Here is a 17,980-nt window from a genome sequence, read left to right on the forward strand (position 1 = left end):
TGCTCATTCAGTAATTCAACTATTTGATTTGGTTCTGTTATTTCCCTACCATCAGCACCTTTTAAAGTCATCCTTCCATATTCTTTGCTCCACTTACTTGCCATGTAGAGAAAGAACTCTTTTCTTTTGGCCTCATTAGCTAACTTTCTCTCATAATTAGTTCTGTCCTTCCTTACCATAGTGGTCACCCTTCTTGCCTATGCCTTATATTACTCGTGGGCATGTTGATCACCTTTTGCTTTATAATCCCTCCCCACTTTTCTTTGTGTGCAACTCACCTCATTTAATGAAGCTATTCATCAATCTGACTCCTACTTGATTTATTCTTCTGACTCTAGGTAAATTCTGATGCTTGTTTCTTCAAACACCTCTTTGCCACTTCCCATGTACCACCACCACCACCATCTCTCCCTTCCAAATTTTGATGCAGTGGCACCACTGAAAACTGATTCCTCAGCTTTTCATAATCACCTGCTTTGTAATTCTACATACATCCCTTCTTAACAGAAAATTCTGCATGTCTTGCAAACCTTCAAATTGTCAGACATGTGGATCAAGACTAAATGATCACTTTCTCTAAGCGGCAGCAACTTGGCTAGATTGTTTAGTGTTAAGTTTGTGTACAAGTGAATAGAAGGTTACTTGATATTAAATCAGGTGTGAGACAAGTGTACATGTTATTTCCACTGTTATTCACCATCTATATGGATCACATTATGCAGGAAAGTGACATTAAACCCGATATTAGATTTGGGTGTAATTGTCTCTGGTCTTTATGCTGATGATATACTCTTCAATAAATCCAGGACAAGTCTGCAGGATTCTCTAACTGAATGGAATACCTGCTATAATGAATTTGGTATGAAAATCAGCAATAAAAAAGACAAAGACTGAAAATAGGCAGGAACATTGAAAACAGCAACGGCATTCTGAATGGAGAACCTATAGTACAAGCGAAACATTTCAACTGTTTAAGCACAATGTTTAGTAGGATAACAAATTAAATGTGGAAATAGATAACAGAATTAGCAATTCAGATATGGTAGGAAATCAAAGAATAAATTTATATGGAATAAGAAAGAAATTAGTCAACAGGGGTGCTTAAGGGTCAAAGCTGTATAACTGAGAGGAGACCTCCATATAGCCTTTAAAGGAATGCGGAGAACCGACCAGGGCTTCTGACCTAACGTCCAATCCTCACCTTCTCGTGGTGCACCCTGTTGGGTATCTACTTTGTTCCTGAACGAACCAGGATGGGCTGGCAATTTGGGATTTAGCCGACCAAATTGTATTCTTATTGGTTAAACCAAAATAGAAAATGATGGTACAACATGACAAAATTTCATGCCGGCTGGGGCGTCGCACAGTTAAACAAGGCCCCCGTTGTTTTCGCCAGAGAACCAGGGCGAACAGCGAAAAGTCAGCTACTGGAACAAATCTGAAAACAAACCCCAACTCAACATCACCAGAGTTAAAGATCGGTACTATCAACGTAAGAAGCCTGAATGGCAAAGAAATGGAGCTAGCGGAGGAATTAGATAAGTACCAGATCGACATAATAGGGGTGACTGAAACAAAAAAGACAAAAACTGGTGAGATCTTTCTGAGCAATAAATACAAAATGTTATATTCAGGCAATGACAATCAAGGAAAAGAAGGAGTAGCCATAGTATTCAACACAAAATACGAGGCTAATCTTCTTGAATGGCAGTCAGTCTCAAGTAGAGTAATGTGGGCAAATATGAGAATGGGGAACTGGACAATGAGACTTATTTGTGCCTATGGTCCCACAGAAGGTTCTACTGAGGTAGAAGTGGAGGAATTTTTTGAGGCTTTAGAAAAAGCAACTGACACAATGAAAAAGGAAAAGTTGGTCCTTGTTGGGGATCTAAATAGCAGAGTAGGAAATGATTGTGATACATACAAAAATATTTTGGGAAAATTTGGAGAAAAGCAAAGCTAATAATAATGGCAAATATCTGTTGGATTTCTGCTCAGGACATGGACTTGTTATTACTAACACCATGTTCCAACATAAAAATGTGCACAAATTCACATGGAGAGAAGAGGCTAGGAATAAGAAAAGTCTCATTGACTATGTTATTGTTGATAGTGATGTTTTCTCCCTGGTGCAGGACACCAGAGTGCACAGAGGATTTGAAATTGGAAGTGATCACTATTTAGTCTTGAGCAGGATAAAATTGAATTACATATTGAAAAGAAAAACATGTAAGAAAGTTTTAAAGCGAATAAAAGTTGAGCAGCTCTCAGATGTGAACTGTAGACTAAAATACACAAAGATTATTGAAGAAAAAATGAAAGAGTTTGAGAACAGGAATTAAACCTTGGAGATTCAGTGGCAAACTCTGAAGAAAACATTGATTGATTCTGCCAGAGAGGCATGTGGTGAGGTTGTGTGCAAGGATAAAAAAAATCAGAACTCCCTGGTGGACACAGGAAGTTAAAGAGGCAGTGAAGAAAAGAAGAAAGCATATCAAAAGTTCCTGGCAAATAAGTCAGCTTTTACTCTTACAGAATACAGAGACAAATGTAAGAAAGCTAAACAGTGTGTAAAACTAGCTAAACAAAAGTCATGGGAGGACTTTGGCAAGAATATAGAAAATAAATATCAAGAAGGTGGCAAAATATTCTGGAGGTTGTTGAAGAAGCTTAGGAATGGAGGAAAGAGTGCTGTAAAAGGAATTAGAGATGATAAAGGTGACATGAAAACAGGAGAAAAAGATATCCTTGAAGTATGGAGTAATTACTTTGAAAAACTGCTAAATGAAACAAGCACAGTGATGACAGCACAGTGATAAAAAACACTAACCAGGCATGCAGTCAGGAATACATATCCATACTTGAACTAGAAAAAGCCATCAAAGGCTTGAAATGTGGAAAGGCAGCAGGAGGAGATGATATTCGACCAGAAATGCTGAAGTATGGTGGTATAAGAGTCTTACAGTGGCTGCACTGCATAGTTCAGAAAGCCTGGACAGAGGGACGAATTCTTGATGATTGGAGTAGAGCTCTCATAGTACCCATATATAAAAAGGGAAATAAAACTGAATGTGAGAATTACAGAGGTATTTCCCTACTGAGTGTTCCTGGCAAGATCTATGCAAGTATACTTGAGAAACGGTTGAGAAGAATTGTGGAAGAAAAGCTTGGTGAAGAACAAGCTGGATTCAGGCCAAATAGAGGCTGTCAGGATCAGATCTTCACTTTACGACAAATAGTTGAGAAAGCATGGGAATATAACAAAGATCTGTATTTAAGTTTTGTCGATTTGGAAAAGGCATATGACAAGGTGCCAAGAGAGAAGCTATTCAATACGCTGCAGTTATATGGTGTCAATGGGGCATTATATCAAGCAATACTTAGTGTTTATTTGAGTTGTAAGTCAGCAGTTAGAATTGAAGGAAGTACAGGAAGATGGTTTAATGTTAAATCTGGTGTGAGACAAGGATGTACATTATCCCCTCTGTTATTCATTATCTATACGGATCACATTATGAAGGAATGTGGTATTAAACCTGATATCAAAATTGGAGATGTTAATGTCAGCTCTTTGCTTTATGCGGATGATGTTATACTTTTAAATAAATCCGCTACAAGTCTGCAAGATTCTCTGACTAAATTGAATAGCTGTTGTAATAGATATGGTATGAAGGTCAGCAATAAAAAGACAAAGACAATGAAAATAGGCAGAATCATTGAAAATGTCAACTGTGTTGTGAATGGAGAACCTGTGGAACAAGTAAAACATTTCAGCTACTTAGGCACGATTTTTACTGAAGATGGTAAATTAAATATAGAAATAGACGATAGAATCAGCAAAGCTGGTATGGTGGGAAGTCAATTGAATAAATTCATATGGAATAAAAAAGAAATTAGTCGGAACACTAAATTAGCTGTATACAAGAGAGTGTTCAAACCAGTTTTAACTTGTGGATCTGAGAGCTGGGTCAGAAGTAAAACACTTGACCAAAGACTAGAGACCGCAGATATGAGAGTCCTGAGAAAGATTAGAGGCATGAACAGATGGCATCAATGGCAATATCATATTAAAAATGAGGATATTAGGAAAGAACTTGACATTGTTAGCATCCAGGAATGTGTTAACAGAGCTAATCTCAGGTGGTATGGTCACTTAAATAGAATGGGGGGGAAAGATTAGCAAAACAAGTGTTCTCTGCCAGGTTGGCAGGAAAACGACCCAGAGGAAGACCAAGATATAGGTGGATTGATACGGTACAAAGTGCCTTAGACGATAGAAATATAAGATCTGATAATGTTGGAGTCTTGACAAGTAACAGACTGATTTGGAGGAAAATTGTAGATAGGAAGTTAGTAATGATGTAATTTTTTCATGTAGTACTGTCATATCCTGTACACCCCTTGAGGGTACATGGCAGGAATTTGATGATGATGATGATGATAAACTAGCTGTATACAAGACAGTGTCCAAAACAGTTTAAATTTATGGATCTGAGAACTAAGTTTTAGAAATAAAACACTTGATCAATGACTGGAAACCACAATATGAGAGTTCTGAAAAAGATTAGGCTGAGTGAACATTAGCAGTCATTGCAGACTCATATGAAAATAATGAGTGCAAATTTCCCATTTTTTTCAGTTATTGGTGATTTTGTAAAAATTTTCATAAATACCAGTTTACTGGTAATATCTTACATTTTCAAAAAAAGTTATATTAAAAAATAATTGATAATTATTAGTAAATAAAGAGTTTATTGAAACACAAAACATGACAAAACTTTTTCAAAAATTTATTTAGAATATTTGCTCGGTATTGTACTACGTACTAGGACTACTTGCATTAGCTCACGCTAGTAATCGCCGATATTTTTATAGTTTACTATATTCGGCATGAAACTCTGTGATTCTAATCTTTGAGTTTCTTATTCAGTTTTAAAACAATGTGGGATTTAATATCCCCTTAATTTAAATAATGTTTATATCGCCGAAATGAAGCCTATTTGCTCTTTATATTTAAGTAACTTAATGGGCGCACCTGTTTGACAACTCGTATAGCAGAGTATATAAGTTCTTTTCGCTATACCCTTTGGTATCTATTTGGTCTAGCTACTCACTGATGAAGCCTCAAAAAAGGCTGAAACCGGTCTGGGTAGTGACCTCCCACCATAATGTAATAACAGCATACATTTCCTAGGAAATGTGTTTTTACATTATGGAAAATACCAAGAATAGCGATCAGAACTTTACCTCCTTTGCTGCGAGTTGCCTGGTATTGTACTATGTATTAGGACTACTTGTTAGCTCACGCTAGTAATCGCCGATATTCTTATAGTTTATTATATTCAGCATGAAACTCTCTGATTCCAATCTTTGAGTTTCTTATTCAGTTTTAAAAGAATGTGGGATTTAATATCCCTTAATTTAAATAATGTTTATATCGCTGAAATGAAGCCTATTGGCTCTTTATATTTAAGTTATTTAGAATAATTTTTTTTTTTTTTAATTTATTCTAAAGGGAAAAAAAATTAATATTATTTAATTATAAATAAGAGCCTCCATAGCTCAGTCGGTATAGACAAAGCCCTTTGGTTGGAAATACTTGGGTTCGATTCCCATCCAAGATGTGAGGAACCTTTATCGGTCTCTTTCGACTAAAGGTGAGTTAGATGGTCTCATACGGATGTAGGGTTTTTTTTTTTTCACCCGGTAACTTTGGACATAATTGACATAACTGAGACAAAGAAGACAAAAACAGGTGAGATCTTACTAAATAATAAGTATAGGATGTTATATTCATTCTGAATATAACATCCTATACTTATGAAGGCAATAATGATCAAGAAATGAAGGAATAGTGATAACATTCAACACCAAACATGAAGATAAATTTCTTGATTGGAAGGCATTTTCAGATAGTTATATGGGCAAACTTCAAAGTGGGGAAACGGACAATGAAACTTATCATCATCATCAAATTCCTGCCATGTACCCTCAAGGAGTGTACAGGATATGATAATACAACATGACAAAAATTACATCATTACTTACTAACTTCCTATCTACAATTTTCCTCCAAATCAGTCTGTTACTTGTCAAGACTCCAACATTATCAGATCTTATATTTCTATCGTCTAAGGCACTTTGTACCGCATCAATCCACCTATATCTTGGTCTTCCTCTGGGTCGTTTTCCTGCCAGCCTGGCAGAGAACACTTGTTTTGCTAATCTTTCCTCGCCCATTCTGTTTAAGTGACCATACCACCTGAGATTAGCTCTGCTAACACATTCCTGGATGCTGACAATGTCAAGTTCTTTCCTAACACCTTTGTTTTTAATATGATATTGCCACTGATGCCATCTGTTCACGCCTCTAATCTTTCTCAGGACTCTCATATCTGCGGTCTCTAGTCTTTGGTCAAGTGTTTTACTTCTGACCCAGCTCTCAGATCCATAAGTTAAAACGGGTTTGAACACTGTCTTGTATACAGCTAATTTAGTGTTCCGACTAATTTCTCTCTTATTCCATATGAATTTATTCAATTGAATTCCCACCATGCCAGCTTTGCTGATTCTGTTGTCTATTTCTATATTTAATTTACTAATTTTTTACTAATGAAACTTATTTGTGTTTATAATCCCATAGAAGATTCTTCAAAGGAAGAAGTAGAGGAATTTTTTGAGTCATTAGAATAGGCATCAGACATAAAGAAAAAAAAATGGTCCTTGTTGGAGATCTTAACAGCAGAGTAGAAAATGAATCCCATCAGGCATATAGGAACGTTTTGAGAAAATTTGGAGAAAAAGGGCAAAGCCAATAATAATAGTAAGTATATGCTGGGCTTGTGCTTAGGACATGGACTAGTCATTACTAATGCGATGTTCCAACATAAAGAAGTGCAAAAGTTCATGTGGAGAGAAGACACAAGAAATAAGAAAAGCCTCATTAACTGCATCATTGCTGATAGTAATATCTTCATGCTGGTTCAGTTTACAAAAGTGTACAGAGGATATATAAAATTGGAATTCTTGTGTAGAGGCTTAAGTGCTGCGAGGACATTATGTTGGAGGTTTAATGGATTTTTTACAACACTCAAAAATAATTAAAATAGAATTTAATACTTCATTTCGTCCTAGTCACTAGGACATCTACGGGGATTACAAAAACAATTAATGTAACATGCACACAAAAACTTACAATTCTAAGCCCAACCACGTGGGTGACACTAGAGTCCTATCTAGGTGGAGCGCCCTCAAAGGGCGGTCGTAGGTGGCCTGGAATGTAAGGTGGGACCTCTGGTGATGAGTGTTTCTCAAATCTTCGGAAGCTTAATGCAACTGTATTTATTTAGATTTGGTTGGTTTCTGAGAGCTGCTGCTGCTTCTAAGAAAAGTCTCTCTTTCTTGAATTTGCTGTGGTGGAGCATGGTGGTTTTCTTCCATGATACTCTGTGGGTGGTGTCCAACACACGGTCAGCTAAGCCTGAATGGCCATAGTTGTGTTTAACGATGTACGACTTGTGTTCCTCCAGCGGATGGATGCTGATCTGCCTGTCTGTCCAAAGTACGCAAGCTTACAGGAACAGGGTACTTTGTAAACTCCAGGCAGAGAGAGAGAGGGGAGGGAGCTGATCTTTCGTAGACCGGATAAGGGTAGCAAGTTTGCAGTAGGACTTATATGCTGTGTGTAGGTTATACTTTTTTAGTATCTTGGCTATTTTTTCCGAAGTGCCATGGATGTAGGGTATGGTGATGGCATTTTTAAAATCTCGTTGACGAGAGGGACGGGGAATGGGGGAGGAATTGATTATTTTTTTGATACTGTATTCGCTGTAGCCATTGGAGAGGAAAGTTCTGTGTATGTGGTTAAGCTTAGTGAGGGCGGTTCCACTGGAACAAAGATTGTGTGCTCTCTTGGTAAGAGTTTTAATGATGCCATATTGTTACGAGGGGTGGTGGTGGGAGAGTTTGTGAATGTATCTGCCTGTGTGTGTGGTTTTCTGTATACAGTGAAGGCAAGTGTATGATTAGGCAGGCGTGTGACTAAGGTGTCTAGGAAGGGTAAACAATTGTTCTTTTCCTTTTCCATAGTAAACTGGATTCTTGGATGTAGGCTATTGAGATGACTGAGGAAGGAGTCTAACGTGTCTGGGCTATGAGGCCAAATAAAGAATACATCATCTACATATCTTAGCCAGAGACGGTTTGAGTGGGGCTGAGTCTAAGGCTCGTTTTTCGAAATTTTCCATATTGAAATTGGCAAGGGGGGGTGAGGTGGGGGGAACCGATGGCGGTTCCCTCTATCTGTTTGTAGATTTTGTTCTGCCAAGAGAAATACCCAGAGTTGATGGCAAAGGAAAAGACATCTAAGATGTCAGAGGGAAAACATTTTCTAAGAGAGATAAAGTGTCAGTTAAGGGAATATTGGTAAACAATGAGGAGATATCAAAGCTTACTAATATGTCTGTATTATTCAAGGTTAAATTTTCTGTGAGGGCTTTAAAGTGGGTCGAGTTTTTTATATAGGATGCGGAATTTCCGGTGAGGGGGGACAGAGAGTTGGCCAGCTGTTTAGACAGTCTGTAACAAGGTGCATTGGTGGCATCTACTATAGGCCTGAGTGGGGAATTGGGTTTGTGGATTTTTGGTAAACCGTATATTTGGGGGGGGGGGACAGGAGAGGAAAGGTTTAAGTTTTTTCGTGACGTCAGGGGGCCAGGAGGCTACTTTTTTAAGTAAGATTTTTAATTTCTTAACTTGTGTTTTTGTGGGATGTAGGTAGCATGATCGCGGAGGATAATGTTCATTTTACGATTGTATTCACTGGTATTAAGAATGACTGTGGCATTACCCTTATCCGCTTTAGTGATGACGATACTTTTTTCTTTGCGTAGTTTCAGGAGAGCCATTCGTTGGGCATACGATAGGAAAAAATAACCAAGATACTAAAAAAGTATAACCTATACACAGCATATAAGCCCTACTGCAAACTTGCTACCCTTATCCGGTCTACGAAAGATCAGCTCCCTCCTCTCTCTCTGCCTGGAGTTTACAAAGTACCCTGTTCCTGTAAGCTTGCATACTTTGGACAGACAGGCAGATCAGCATCCATCCGCCTGGAGGAACACAAGTCGTACATCGTTAAACACAACTATGGCCATTCAGGCTTAGCTGACCGTGTGTTGGACACCACCCACAGAGTATCATGGAAGAAAACCACCATGCTCCACCACAGCAAATTCAAGAAAGAGAGACTTTTCTTAGAAGCAGCAGCAGCTCTCAGAAACCAACCAAATCTAAATAAATACGGTTGCATTAAGCTTCCAAAGATTTGAGAAACACTCATCACCAGAGGTCCCACCTTACATTCCAGGCCACCTACGACTGCCCTTAGAGGGCGCTCCACCTAGATAGGACTCTAGTGTCACCCACGTGGTTGGGCTTAGAATTGTAAGTTTTTGTGTGCATGTTACATTAATTGTTTTTGTAATCCCCGTAGATGTCCTAGTGACTAGGACGAAATATAGGAAGTATTAAATTCTATTTTAATTCTTTTTGAGTGTTGTAAAAAATCCATTAAACCTCCAACATAATATAAAATTGGAAGTGACCATTAGTGACAAACAGGATGGAAATATCACATTGAAAAGAACAGTATGTAAAAAAGTTTTAATAACAATTAAAGTTGAGCAGCTTTACAGTAAACTGCAGACTTGACTATACAAACATTATTGAAGAAAAAATAAAACAGATTGAAAACAAGAACCAAAACTTGAAATCTCAGTGACAAACTTCTGAAGAAGACATTGATTCAGCTAGAGAGGAATGTGAAGTTGTCTGCAAGGATAGAAAAATAAGAACACCATGGTGGACACAAGAAGTTAAAGAAGCAGTCCTGGGAAAGAAGAAAGCATACCAAAAGTTCCTAGCAAATAAGAGAGAGAGAGAGCTAAGCTGTGTGTAAAAGTAACTAAACAAAAGTCATGGGAAGACTTTGATAAGAATATGAAAAATCAATATCAAGAATGTGGCAAAATGTTTTGGAGGCTACTGAAAAAGTTTAAAAATAGAGAAAAGAATACTGTGAAAGGAATTAAAGATGATAAAGGTGACATGAAAACTGAAGATAAGATATCATAGATGTCTGGAGTGATTACTTTGAAAGACTGTTAAATGAAACAAGCAGAACAATAGTAGAAAATTTTCAAGAGAAATGCAGACAGGAGTACATAGCATTACTTGAGATAAAAGAAAAAAGCCATCAAACTTGAAATGTGAAAGGCAGCTGGAATTATTATTATTTCTGACACCTCCAAGGAGTCCGAAGACTCATCGCGGGAGGATACCTACAACTGTCTCAACCACTACATCGAACTTTTACTACGAATCATCTCCATCAACACCATCTATCACCAGAATAGATGATATTCAACCAGAAATGCTTAAGTATGGAGGTATAAAAGTTTTTTAGTGGCTATACTGCATCATTCAGAGGATCTAGTCAGAAGGACAAATTACAGATGATTGGGGAGTAGAACTCTAATAGTTCTCATCTATAAAAGGGAAAATACAGCTGAATATTAGAATTACAGAGGAATTTTTCTACTAAGTGTTTCATCATCAAATTCCTGCCATGTACCCTCAAGGGGTGTACAGGATATGATAGTAATACATGAAAAATTTACATCATTACTAACTTCCTTATCTACAATTTTTATCTACAATTTTCTACAATTATCTACAATTTTACAATTATCTACAATTTTTCTCCAAATCAGTCTATTACTTGTCAAGACTCCAACATTATCAAATCTTATATTTCTGTCGTCTAAGGCACATTGTACCATATCAATCCACCTATATCTTGGTCTTCCTCTGGGTCATTTTCCTGCCAACCTGGAAGAGAACACTTGTTTTGCTAATCTTTCCTCGCCCATTCTGTTTAAGTGACCATACCACCTGAGATTAGCTCTGCTAATGCATTCCTGGATGCCGACAATGTCAAGTTCCAGGTAAGATTTATGCAATCATACTTGAAAAGAGATTGAGAAAAATTGTGGAAGAGAAACTTGGAGAAGAAGCTGGGTTTAGCCAAATGGAGGTAGTCAAGATCAGATTTTTATTTTATGACAAATAGTTGAGAAATCATAGGAAAACTGTACTTAATTTTGTAGATCTGGAAAGGCATATGACAAAGTGCCCTGGGTAAAGCTTTTCCAAATGCTACAGTTATATGGGGTAAATGGAATATTATATAGATTAATACATAGTCTATATTTTAATTGTCATTAAACAGTTTGAATTGAAGGAAACTCATGGAGAGGGTTTGATGTAAAATCGGAGGTAAGATACACATTATCTCCACTCTTAATCATCATATATGTGGATCATCACATTATGAAAGAAAGTGGCATGCCTGATATTAGAATTGGACATGTGAAACAGTTCTTTATGCAGATGATGTATGCCTAAACACATCTTGTGCGAGTTCTCCAAGATTCTCTAACTGAATTGAATAATAGCTGTAACAAAATTTGCATGAAATCAGCATTAGATAAAAAGATCAACACTATGAAAATAGATAGGAACATAGAAAACTTCAGTAGCATTCTGAATAGAGATCCTATAAAAGAAGTAAGATATTTCTGCTATTTAGGTACTGTTTTTAGTGAAGATGGCAAGTTAAATATGGAAATATTATTATTAATTCCAGACTTACATGGAGTCTAAAGACTCATCATGGGAGTTCAACACTGTTGCACACAAAGCAAATCGAACTGTGCTTTTAACTCATTCAATGTATCTGCATTTACTACAATGTCAGGCAAAGCATTACGCTCACCAACCACTCTATGCATATAACCTACTCCTGATGCCCCTGTTCACATCCTCCTTATATAACTTACAGGTATATCTCCTTGTTCTACCCCCTTTCTCCCAATCTGTGAAAAATTTCTTCCACATTAACCTGGTAACAACTCTTTTTACCAACTTAAATGTCTCAATCATATCCTCTCTTGTCCTCCTATTCACAAAGCTTTGCAAACTAAACTCCTCAATCTGTCCTCACATCCTAAAGACCAGTTACGACCTTAGTCAGTTTTCTCTGGACCCTTTCCAACATATCCTCATTACAATGAAAACCAGAGACCAGATAAGTGCACAATAATTCATACGAGGCTTGATCAAGGTTAGTTAAATATAAAGAGCCAACAGGCTTCATTCCGGCGATATAAACATTATTTAAATTAAGGGGGATATTAAATCCCACATTGTTTTAAAACTGAATAAGAAACTCAAAGATTGGAATCAGAGAGTTTCATGCCGAATATAGTAAACTTTAAAAGTATCGGCGATTACTAGTGTGAGCTAATGCAAGTAGTCCTAGTACGTAGTACAAACTCGTGCAACACGCAGCAAAGGTGGTAAAGTTCTGATCGCTATTCTTGGTATTTTCCATAATGTAAAAACACATTTCCTAGGAAATGTATGCTGTTATTACATTATGGTGGGAGGTCACTACCCACAGAAATGTGATTTTACATTATGGAAAATACCAAGAATGGCGATCAGAACTTTACCACCTTTGCTGCGTGTTGTCCGAGTTTGTACTACATACTAGGACTATTTGCATTAGCTCATGCTAGTAATCGCCAATACTTTTATAGTTTACTATATTCGGCATGAAACTCTCTGATTCTGATCTTCGAGTTTCTTATTCACTTTTAAAACAGTGTGGGATTTAATATCCCCTTAATTTAAATAATTGATCAAAGTCTTATACAAGGCCTGCATCTTCTGCAAAACCTCTTAATTTGTACAATTTAAGGTCTTGTGCAATGTGACTTCTGAATTTCAGATTCTTGTCCATCACCACTCCAAGGCTCTTATCTCTTCAACTTCGTCCTAATAAGCAATGCTGGTATTGTGGGGAGCCAGCTGAATAAATTTATATGGGATGAGAGAGAAATTAGCCAAAACATGAAACTAGCAGTATTCAAGAGACATGTTCAAACCAGTTTTAAGTAATGGATCTGAGAGTTGGGTTAGAAATCAAGCACTTGATCAAAGATCTCAGAACCCACATATATGAGGGTTCTAGGAAAAATTAGGGGAGTGAACTGATTGCAGCAATGGCATAATCATATCAAAAATGAGATATTAGAAAGGAAACTTGACATTTGTATCATTCAAGAATGTCAGCCGGAGTAATCTAAGGTAGTATGGCAACTTAAATAGAGTGGTGTGGAAAAGTTAGCAAAACAAATATTTGATGCGAAGATGGCAGGATAGACCAATTTGGAGGGAAATTGTTGATAGAAGTTTAATAATAATGTAAACTTAATCATGTAATACTGTCATAATAATCTGAACATACCTTGAGGGTATATATATATATATATATATATATCAGGAAATTGATAATGATGCAAGATAAGGAAACATCAACATATGCAACTCCACATAAGCTTTTTTTTATTATTATTTATTTAGTGTCCTTTATCATTAAAATAATCGTATAGAGAACATAACTTATGAAAACTATGGTCCCATAAGCAGTGGGGAAAAAACTTTGATTCGATATTTGTTGGTCAGCTGGTTGTTTTCCTCATTTTTTCTTCTTTAAAAAATATCAATTGCATTGTTTCTTTTTAGTCTTTAATTTTTTTCATTTAGATCTTCACAAACTACTTCAGTTTTTTATTTATTTATTGTCTTTGATTACCCAGCTGATGTCAAGGGAATTGAATCTGAAGATTCAGACATGGAGTCACTAAGTTCATTTAATTTTTATATATATATATATATTATGAAGTCATTCCACTAAGTTCATAATTATATTTATTATTGTATATTTATATATGTAGTATGTACACATTTACAAGAGGGAGGGGGAAAACCCATCCTGTGTTGTCATGTCATCTGATGGCTCCTGCTACAGCAGAAGTCATCAGTTGTTTTATTAAAATATAATGTACTTTTTGATTGGTCTTTTTAGCATTGTTTACTTGCACCTGCTTCTCCTGTTTCAGTACATTTCAAATAATCCTATGATGAATTTTATCCATGGCAGACCCCCCCCCCTCAAAAAAAAAAAAAAAAAAACTTTCACTAATGATAGGAATATCATATGTTTGCAAATGATTCCTAAAGAACTCTTACTTTTCAAACAAGAAAAAGTGACTTCATTCCTCCCATCACAACAAGCTAATTTACTGCAAATGGAATCTATCTTCGCTATTAATCTCCATATCAGCTGAGATGGTGAAATAGTTAGACCAAATAGCACTTCTTATCCATGTTATTCAATAAGTGTTACAGAATTGTATTCAGATTTAGCTGGATGTCTATAGACGTCTTGGACATTTGGGGTGTTAACCAAAACCTCCAACATATATCACTGCAGCTGAACAAAAAACTTTTAAAAAAAACTATTTTTTTTAAATAAAAAAATTTAAAGAAGAATAACATTATTATAATTCACTAACCAAATGTTACAGTTACTACATACAGATACTTATTCAGTTCTTGAAAGAGATCCAACTCAAGAATTCCACAGCCATGCTAACAATCTCTACAAGACTACTATAGAATTTCCTAGAGATTGAAGATTGTCTCAACATTCACTACATCCTCTCATTCCTCGACTATATGGAGTCCTTAAAATACTTAAGGAAAACACTCCACTAAACCTATTGTGGAAAGCATTGACTCTCCCACATATAAGCTTTCAAAGCATTTGGCTAACATTTTAAAAGGTTTAACAGGTTCAACTGCCTCCATCAAGAATTCTGAAGGTTTTGTTTCAATTATTAAAAACATCTTAAAAGAGAGAAAATAAAATTACAGCTGGTTTTGATGGTATTTCCCTTTATACTAATGTGCCCACTGAGGAGGTTTTCTTATTTTAAAAGATAAGTTATCTATAAAAGTTGGCACTCCTGATCCATTGCATAAATTCTGGTTACTTTTTAGTAACCAGAACAACTTCAGTTTGGCCATGGCAACTCTTTATTTCCAGTATTGGCAAACATATATTTAGAAGCCTTAGAGAAAAAAGCCATCAATTCCTTTTCATTGAAACCAAGACTATAGAAAAAGATACGTCAATGATATTTTCTTTATTTGAATGTGGATATTAAGAAACAACAACCAGCACCCAAGAATCCAATTTACCCCAGAGTTGGAAATTATAGATTCTCTCTCATTCCTGGGTGCCAGACTTAGACTGATTGTCAAAAAAAATTCAAAATCTCTTTTTACAGAAAATCCATACATGCTGTCAGATAGATACCTTCATGCATAATCTCATCATTACTCACCCCAAAAGCTTGGCATCATTTCTACATTAGGTAACTATGCTTGCCCCTCATCATTGAAGTAAAAGAAATCTGATGATTTCTTTTACTTTAGTTCTTTGATAAGAACTAAAGTTTCTTCTAACATATCCTTTCAGAAGAATGACTATTGTAAGCAGACTATTACTAAGTATCTGTTTAATCCACCTATTCACTAAGATAATAATTGATGTGAAAGGTTTTATATTTCTTCTGTATGTCAGTTCCATTTCACCAAAGTTAGACAGAATTCTCAAAAAATATAAAATCCACGCTTTTTCTCTTCTAATCAAACTCCTTTTCTTGCTTCATACAGCAAAATCAAAACATGACAGCTTAAAGTATTCAGTTCACGTTCTTTAGTGTAACTGCAATGTCCTGTATTTTCGTCAAACAGTAAAATCTATCACACTATATATGGAAGAGCATGTGAGAGACATCACCTAGGTAAAATTAGGGCCTCCATTCTATCTAATCACATTCTTCATTTTGCTTACCCTGATGATGAAGAGTCCACCATTCACCCAGTAATCTGGGATAAATCAGATGACATTTTTAGATGCTATGAGGAGCTTGAAAGAAGACTTGTTAAATTGACATAAATTGTTCTCATTCTGGTCCACCTAAGCTATAAACTCTTTGATTGTTATTCTTCAGCTATCCAACTTTGGTGTAGGTGAGATCATATCCACGTGAACATGCTCCACAATGCTGTGGGACATAGAATGCCTTGAAATGTCAGCAATCTATTTGTAACTTAATATTACAGCAATTGTTCTCTAGTAATGTATATTTTACATTTTTCTTTTTTCACTTCCATGTTATGCACCCAATGAAGCCTTCTAGCAAGACAAAATTAGTTGTGCATTCAAAGTAATAGTTTTTCTGTTTTATTATCTCTTGGCTTTTAGTCACTTAAGTTTCTTCAATTATGTTAGGTGGCCTAAAAAAAATAAAAAATAAAGTCTGTTTACGTTCCAAGGCTTGGTAGAAAAATTTAGCCACTGTTTCTCTTGTTGCTCTCTCAAAATTAGAAAAATCAGGAGGATATGAAGCTGTTGCTGAAATTCTGGCAAAGTTTTCTCTCAGAGTGTCTCCAGTAGCTTTCTGGGATCAGCAACAGCACATCCATTATGGTCTAAGGTAGACAAACTGTGTGTTCTGTATCTACCTTTAATTTTTCAGATTTTATCCCATACAATTTTTGCACTGGTTGTTTGATTATTCAATGAGATAAACTGGATCCAAGATTGTTTTTGACTCGGGCATCTCACACAACATGCTTTGGCCCAAGCCTGATTAAACATATCTGGATATCCATTAACAGACAAAGAAATTTTAGTCCTTCAAAAAGGAAATGATTTTGCAATTAGTCCTAAAAAGATCTCTTACTTGGATTTTCTTCACAAATATAGAACATAACTTATCTAATCTTTCAAGTGATGATGCTAACAAATTACATGTAGAAGTTGCATCTAATTTACTCATGGCAAACCTCCATCACCAACATTTCTTTCTCTGAAATTAAAGCTTTACTATCCTTATGTCAGAACAATCACCTCAACATACAAAAGCCAAAAAAGGAAGAGCAACTGTAATCATGGATTCTTCTATGATAGAAAAATAACACTTCTTGTAAGTGATACTTACATATCAAGAAATTAATCATAATCCTGCAAACAGCCAAATCGACGGACTGAACTCTCTACTAGAGGATGTCACCACAACCTGTTCATTCAAAAAGACTGCTGGAAAAGATGCTGTTTTGAGTAAAAGTTGGCAATATTGCTTGAATTTTAGTATAGTATTGTTTATTTTTGATAACTTAGTGTGTCTACATGATTTTTAGCCTTGAGGAATTGTTACTGGCTTTGTTAATTGAAATTTTGAATCTTGCCTTCTTTGAACAGAACACAATGGCAGTACTCAGGGGGTCAACCACGTGAGCATCGACTGGTGCTACGTGTAGAGTGCAGTGAAAATGAAGTGCCATTAACAACATAGCTTTTCAAAAATGGTTCACTGTCATTAGTGTAATATATATGCATGATGAAATGTGTTTGTGGAGGGACTGAACAGGAGACAAGAGAAAGTATGGATTTGTAGGAAGTGCAATATTTTATTGGACTATGAGTTAGCAAATACAACACAGACTGAAGAAATGAAAGATACCATAAATGAAATGGAATGAAAGCTAGTGAGACTAAGGGAGGGAAAGAATGCAATAATGTAGAAGCGAAAGTAAGTGGTAAGGGAGCAAATGGAAGTACATATGAGGAAATGGAAGTAAGGTGTGGCAAAATGAGAGGTAGTGAGACTACAGGAGTAACATAGAGTGAAATTGTTGGAATGTAAGATTTAATGAAACAGTTATTCAAAATGAAAAATGAAATGAGGAATATGTGGAGTGATAACAGATGAAAGTGTGCAAAAGGAAAAAGAGGTGATGAGTGATTTAATAATAGCAGTATATGAAGATTCCATTGTTAGAGGATTTGTTAATGAGAGAGTCCATAAGGTCTGATATCCAGGAGGGAGAATGATCAAGGTAATTCATGCTTTGGACATGAGGAGGAAACAAGCAAGAGAATTACTGGTTGTTGTGAGGACAAATGATTTAAGTGGACATAAAGAGAATGTTAGGG

At 36.0% G+C, this 17,980-nt stretch overlaps 1 protein-coding gene across 1 annotated transcript in view; it reads left to right on the top strand.

Annotated features, from left to right (window-relative positions):
• Positions 1-17,980, top strand: part of LOC150094962 (cysteine protease ATG4B-like) — a 215,536-nt gene that overhangs the window by 106,713 nt on the left and 90,843 nt on the right. The window lies entirely within an intron of this gene.

The sequence above is a fragment of the Typopeltis vanoorti genome, chromosome 21 (assembly GCF_054136105.1).
Source record: "Typopeltis vanoorti isolate ZY-2024b chromosome 21, IOZ_Tvanoo_1.0, whole genome shotgun sequence".
Classification (NCBI taxonomy): Eukaryota; Metazoa; Arthropoda; class Arachnida; order Uropygi; family Thelyphonidae; genus Typopeltis; species Typopeltis vanoorti.